Source organism: Bos javanicus, chromosome 1 (assembly GCF_032452875.1).
Source record: "Bos javanicus breed banteng chromosome 1, ARS-OSU_banteng_1.0, whole genome shotgun sequence".
NCBI classification, from domain to species: Eukaryota; Metazoa; Chordata; class Mammalia; order Artiodactyla; family Bovidae; genus Bos; species Bos javanicus.
In genome coordinates this window covers 9,609,068-9,616,000 of record NC_083868.1, presented here as the reverse complement: position 1 = coordinate 9,616,000, position 6,933 = coordinate 9,609,068, and the positions used below count along the sequence as shown (strand labels likewise).

At 37.2% G+C, this 6,933-nt stretch overlaps 1 non-coding gene across 1 annotated transcript; it reads right to left on the bottom strand.

Annotated features, from left to right (window-relative positions):
* Nucleotides 1-4,732: 4,732 nt before the first annotated feature.
* Nucleotides 4,733-4,855, bottom strand: LOC133255316 (small nucleolar RNA SNORA51). Its single transcript, XR_009738921.1, has one exon. It is a non-coding gene; the product is annotated as a small nucleolar RNA SNORA51 (small nucleolar RNA).
* Between the last annotated feature and the right edge of the window lie 2,078 nt (nt 4,856-6,933).

Here is a 6,933-nt window from a genome sequence, read left to right as displayed (position 1 = left end):
GGATGTGAGAATTGGACTATAAAGAAAACTGAGCACCGAAGAATTGATGCTTTTGAACTGTGATGTTGGAGAAGACTCTTGAGAGTCCCTTGGACTGAAAGGGGTTCCAACCAGTCTGCCTTAAAGGAAATCAGTCCTGGGTGTTGATTGGAAGGACTGATGTTGAAGCTGAAACTCCAATACTTTGGCCACCTGATGTGAAGAGCTGACTAATTTGAAAAGACCCTGATGCTGGGAAAGATTGAAGGCAGGAGGAGAAGGGGACAACAGAGGATGAGATGGTTGGATGGCATCACTGACTCAATGGACATGGGTTTGGGTAAACTTCAGGAGTTGGTGATGGACAGGGAGGCCTGGCATGCTGCAGTCCATGGGATCACAAATAGTCGGAAATGACTGAGCAACTGAACTGAACTGAACTGAGTAACTAACACACACACACACACACACACACACACACACACTCACAAGAATCACAGGGAAGGTTTGTTAATATACAAATTTCTGGATTCTACTACAAGAGATTCTGACTTTGTAGGCCTGGCATGCTGTCTGGGAATTTGCATTTCCAATTTTTCAGGTGCTGCTAAAATCAGTAGAATCACACTGGAAAGTCTTCATTCAACACCTTCTCAACTAAACTCTCTAGGGTTGGAAACTGGGCCAATGAATTCTTAAAAATTCACTGGATTTGAAATGAGTGGTTACAGTTTACAAATAGGTGTTTTCCTTGGTGCTTTTTTTTTTTTTTTTTGAATCTTGCTTCTATCTGGCTATCAGCAAACTTGATTACTACTATTTAGAAATGGATTTCAGAAAGGAAAATATCTCCATTTGAGAAAGTCACAAACATGGGCAATAGCTTTTGATCTCAGAAGATTTTAAGCCTCCACCATTCTTCTGTCTTTCATGGGTAAAGACCATTGGTGAGGAAGTTGATTTTCCAAGTTCCTTCTTGAAGAATGGTATGATAATAAAAATTTAACAAATAAACTAAATACTGCAGTGGGTAGCCTTTCCCTTCTCCAGGAGATCTTCCTAACCCAGGGATCGAACCCAGGTCTCCCACATTGCAGGTGGATTCTTTGCCAGCTGAGCCATAAGGGAAGCCCAAGAACACTGGAGTGGGTAGCCTATCCCTTCTCCAGCAGATCTTCCCAACATAGGAATCAAACCAGGGTCTCCTGCCTTGCAGGTGGATTCTTTACCAACTGTGCTATACGGTTGGTCCTTAACAAATAAACAATTAATACAAAGACAATTTATATTTACTAATACTCTCTCAGCCTGGATAAGTAAATTTATCTAGTGAAGCACTGAGTTCATTTTATAATGTCCCATATTGGATTTAATATTGATGCTTTGAATTAGATTTTTAGGCATGGTATGTTTTTTCTTTTGCTGCTAATGGAACTGGGAAGATCAACTGTGATTTCAAAAGAGTCACGTTAAAACACCATGTGCATTGTAATAACCTGTGGATTTATGAGAAATGGTAAAACCAGATAAAAGATTGCCTAAGACTGGACTATGTGATTGCATAATTTTCCTTAGTAAACAGCTGTAATTCTTATTTTTTTATTGTAAATATCATGTGATGGAGGGGGGATTCAGAGCTGTAAATTATTTGCAGTATTTCTTTATAAATACCATTTTAAAAATAAAAATTTATTGTCTTCAATGAGCATATTCACTTTTTTTTTTCCTTCTTCTTAATCATTCTCTTTAATAAGTTAGGCTGCTAAATCTGTATTCTTTGGAGTCCAGAGTTTATTCTTCAAATGTTTAAGACTTACTTTTTTGTCTTTTTTTTTTTTTTTTCTGTCTGCTTACTTCTGCTAGGATTCAAAGATGAGTGGAAAACTACTGGACTTTCCTTGTGGGAGGTTTCTGTTTATAGGCCATCCCGCGCTCCCCCACACCCCATCTATCTGACTTTACTCTGACATTCCAGAGTTATGAAAAAGCATGAGGATCCTCTGGACTTCCCTTCCAGAGGCTCTGTTGCTTTTTGATAACTCTGATTCTTTTAGTTCAACTGATAATAGAAAAGGACAATAACAAAATACTGCAAGCAAATTATTTCTTTATTACTTTCAATGATGACAATACAGTATTCTTTAAACATCATCTGAGGGAATACAGGGAGCCAACTCTTGCCCACTTTGCTGTTTTTCTTACTGGAATTATGGAATTATCTAGATAGCAGTTAGGGCAGTCCTTCAGAATTACTGTAAGTTGAATAGTACACAATGGTTACTTTTGGATAAATATAATTTTCAAAACCATATTTTAATTTTAATTCCTTATTCTAACCTCCCCAAAATCATTTGGCCTGCAGACAATAGAACTGTTAATAAGCAAAAATATGAAATCCATATAGAAAAGGAAAAATATAATGCTTTTATAGAAAATACAAGGCAATTTATTCCTCTGTTTTAGAAAAGAAATTGATATTGAAAATGCTACAACATTGTGGTTGTAGGTTATACCACCAATTGTTATCCCAAGAGATGGAATCCAATTAGGAGAGAAAAATCCAAGTTCACTAATATCTTATGTGTCACTTTTTCTGTCTTGATCAAAGGTCCCTGGTTTAATGACTGCTTAATTGCTATGAATTTTACTGACCTTTCCCAACTTTCCTATTTGCTTTGCAAAGCCATACAAATTCCCCTTCTCACTGGCAGTTTCTTTATGTAGCATTTATTTCACTTTATCCAAATATTTGCTATTTTCTTTCCCTGTTCTCACTTCTCTTTTTTTTCACCATCTTTCCAAGGAAGTAATATTACTTACTTGTCCACCACTCAGGCCATATATTTTCTACTCTGCTCTCATTTTTGGCTGACGTGTGCTCTCAAAGATAGATCCTAGGTCACCAGGTTCACTAAAGGTTTCTATTCTGGGTATCTGGTTCTTTTGATGACTGACTTCTTAGATTCATTGACTAGTAGGGTTAAGAGTCCTTCACTGGACAGATGACAAACCTGGGAAATAAGTATTGTTTAAAGGGGAGAAAATTGGACTTAGAACCAGATAAGTTGTCAGAGTCCCAACCAGTAATTACAAGGTTGTTACATCAGTTTCCTACTTTCAAATGATTATAAAATCTTGTTTGTATGGTTGTGAAGGCTAAATGAAATAATGTGTGTAAAATGCTTAGCACAGATTTTCAATCACTATAGAGGATAAGTATCTCAAAAATGGGAAGATCGCATTTTACTGAGGACCACAGGCTGAAGATGATCCAGGGTCTAAGGAGATTTCATCTAAGGCCTGTTTATCCAAGAGGATTTGTCTTTTCCGATCACTCCTGCAAAGAATCTGCCTGCTGATGCAGGAAATGCAAGAGACGCAGGTTTGATCTCTGGGTCAGGAAGATCCTCTGGAGGAAGAAACGGCAACCCACTCCAGGATTCTTGCCTGGAAACTTCCATGGACAGAGGAGCTTGGCAGGATGCAGTCCATGGGGTTGCAAAGAGTCAAACATAACGAAGCACATACACGCATACACACACACATACACACACCCACCTGTATAGAATCACATAAAACATAGAAATTAAAGAAAAATAAAGTGTGATATGTCCAGACAAAAAGGAGAGAGAAAGAGAAAAGATGTAAGACTTCACTTTGGATTTCTAGCCAACTAAAAGAAATGAAGGAGACATTACTGCATATAAAGTGAATTAGAATTCTTAAAAAGGAGCCTCAGCTAAGCTTATTTGCACAAATCTCTTGCCACTAAATGCAAAGAGGTTGAAAACTTCTTCACTTTTTCCAATCCTGTTTGAAAAAACCAGAAAAAATTAGAATAATTACATCAATTTATACGATTCTCATCAACAGGAAGTAACAAATTAGTTCCTGGTTGGAAAAATATGAACTTGGGGAGAAGACACCTTGCCATTTTATTTTATTTACTTTATTTTTTAATCTATGCTACTGCTATCGCATTTTATTTTTTATTTGTTTATTGTCACACTATGAGGCATATGGGATCTTAGTTCCCAGCCCAGGGATCAAACCTGTGTGCCCTGTATTGGAAACAGAGTCTTAACCGCTGGACCACCAGGGAAGTCCCATCATTTTACTTTACTGTTTGTAATAGCAAAGGGCTGGAAGGAAGAGTCCAATGTGAGCTGCTCTCTTTAGGAAGACAGGTTTTAAAGTGTTTAGAATAAATTAATTTCATAGCTTGAAATTCTGAAAGAGAAAATGTTTCAAGAGAAGAGATAAACTTTAAAATGCTCTAAGTCTAATTCTAATAACAGATATTATCAATTCTAAAATAAAGGGAGATGAATATTTACAAATGGTATCTCTATAATGAAGTTACAGAAATAAAATAACATAATATGTTTAGACTTTGGAACCAGGCTGTCTAAGTTTAAATGATAATTATTGCATTCACTCATGGAGAGATATTGTCAAGTTAAACCTCTCAATGTCTGTGGGAGAAAGTGAAAGTATTAGTCACTCAATGATGTCTGACTCTTTGTGATCCCAAGATCTATAGCCCACCAGGCTCCCCTGTCCACGGAATTCTCCAGGCAAGAATACTGGAATGGGTAGCCATTCCCTATCTTTCTAAGAAGGAAAAGATATACTTTTATCTACATTTTAGGGTTTAGTGAGAATAAAACGAGTAAAGAACTTACCAGAATACCTGTTTCATATGTAGAAAAAAATAAATTATAGGCATTACTATTAGTTTTCAGCTTCATTTCTATGTCTCTCTATTCATGACACTGACCAGGCAGAGGACCTGGTTTTTGGAATAGATTTATTCTGCCTTCTCTTTCTGTACAGTCATTGTAAGCAAACAGCCTGTGGTAAACTCTGGGAAGCCTCAAGGTATTACTTAAAAGAAAAAGTAGTAGGATACAAATACCAAATAACGTTATAAAATTACTAAATATACACTAAGATGGTCAAAAGCAGGACATAACCCAATAGAGCAGGGTCATACAGACCGTATTTTTTCCATTACAACAATATGATGAACTGGAAAAGGATAAACATTATATTCAGTAATGTAACACTGAGGGATAAAAAGAAGGGCTGATTTATTCTCATTTTTCTTGTGAATTATTTGATAAGAATAATCTGCAGAAGGAAATAGATAGGAATGAGCATAAACTCAAGATAAAGAAACATTGAATAAGCAAGTATCTCCGATGCTTTAAACAGATAAAAGTCTTAGGTTTAGAATAAATAATATATGACTTGATCAAGTTTTTTTACAAAAATGCGGACATTGAAAAGGTTTTGGAAAACTGGAAAAACAATTCCTAAATATCCTCCAGCATTCCAAAAGGAAAAAGTGAGTCCCACACTTGCCAGTATCGTGTTTGTGTGTTAAGTCATTTCAGTTATGTTTGACTCTTTGTGATCCCATGGACTGCAGCCCTTCAATCTCCTCTGTCCATGGGATTCTTCAGGCAAGAATACTGGAGTGGGTTGCCATGCCCTTCTCCAGGTACCAGTATTAATAGTGGTGATAACAGTAATTGTGGTGACTGAGTGAATGAGTGAGTGAAAATCACTCGGTTGTGTCTGACTCTTTGTGACCCCATGGACTATACAGTCCATGGAATTCTCCCAGCCAGAATACTGGAATGGGTAGACTTTCCCTCTCCAGGGGATCTTCCCAACTCAGGGATCAAAGCCAGGTCTCCCACATTACAGGCAGATTCTTTACCAGCTGAGCCACAAGGGAAGCCCAAGGATACTGGAGTGGGTAGCCTATCCCTTCTCCAGTGGATCTTCCAGACCCAGGAATTGAACCGGGGTCTCCTGCATTGCAGGCAGATTCTTTACCAACTGAACTAGGAGGGAAGCCCAGCAATTGTGGTAGTAGCACCAATAGCAGCAGTAATAGTAGTTGTTGTTCAGTCACTGAGTCATGTTCGACTCTTTGAGAACCTATCCACTGCAGCATGACAGGCTTCCCTGTCCTTCACTGTCTCCCTGAGCTTGCTCAAACTCATGTCCATTGAGTCAGTGATGCCATCAAACCATCTCATCCTCTGTCACCCCCTTTTCCTCTTGCTCTCAATCTTTCCTAGCATCAGGGTCTTTCCAGTGAGTTGGCTCTTTGCATCAGGTGGCCAAATTATTGGAGCTTCAGCTTCAGTATCAGTCCTTCCAATAAATATTCAGGGTTGATTTCCTTTAGGATTGACTGGTTTGTTATCCTTGCTGTCCAAGGAACTCTCAAGAGTAATAGTAGTAGTTAATATTAATTGCATACTTGCTATGGACTAACTATGTACATGAAATACTTATATCAATTTTAACTTCAAAAATGATATATGTATGTGTTATTATTATTAATACTTTACATATAAGAAAAGGCTCAAAGAAGTTAGGTAACTTGGCAAGGTCATGGAGCTATGTAACTGTGGAACAGAAATGGAACACAAGCAATCTGACTCAGGCATTCTTGTTTTATTCTAGTCCTCCTCAGTACTGAACACAGCACATTTATAAGTGTGTGTATCTTTTGTTTCCAGAAGCATTGTTATAGGTACCTAATATAAATAATAAGTAGGCTTTACTTTAAACATAGTTTTGAGAGAAATAGGATATATAGTAACTTTTCAAGCTGTCTGATCTGTTTCTTGCTAAGAAATAATAATAACAATCTGATATTTGGTAAAGGTTTGACGTGCATGACCAAGCATTAGCCTGGTGTCTTTATTGAATTATATGTTGTTTTGTTTTACAACTAGTTGCTTTATGACTCCTTGGCATTTTTCTAACAAAAACTGATGGTGAAATAGTGATAAATTGGGATGATCTAGCATTTACCAAAGTTGATGCTTCAGCTTATTTGTTGCTCATATAAAGACTATAGTTGTAATAAAAGAGCTCCACACACTTCTTAGGTAAATTAGTTGATGATACAGAGACTCAGTTCAGTTC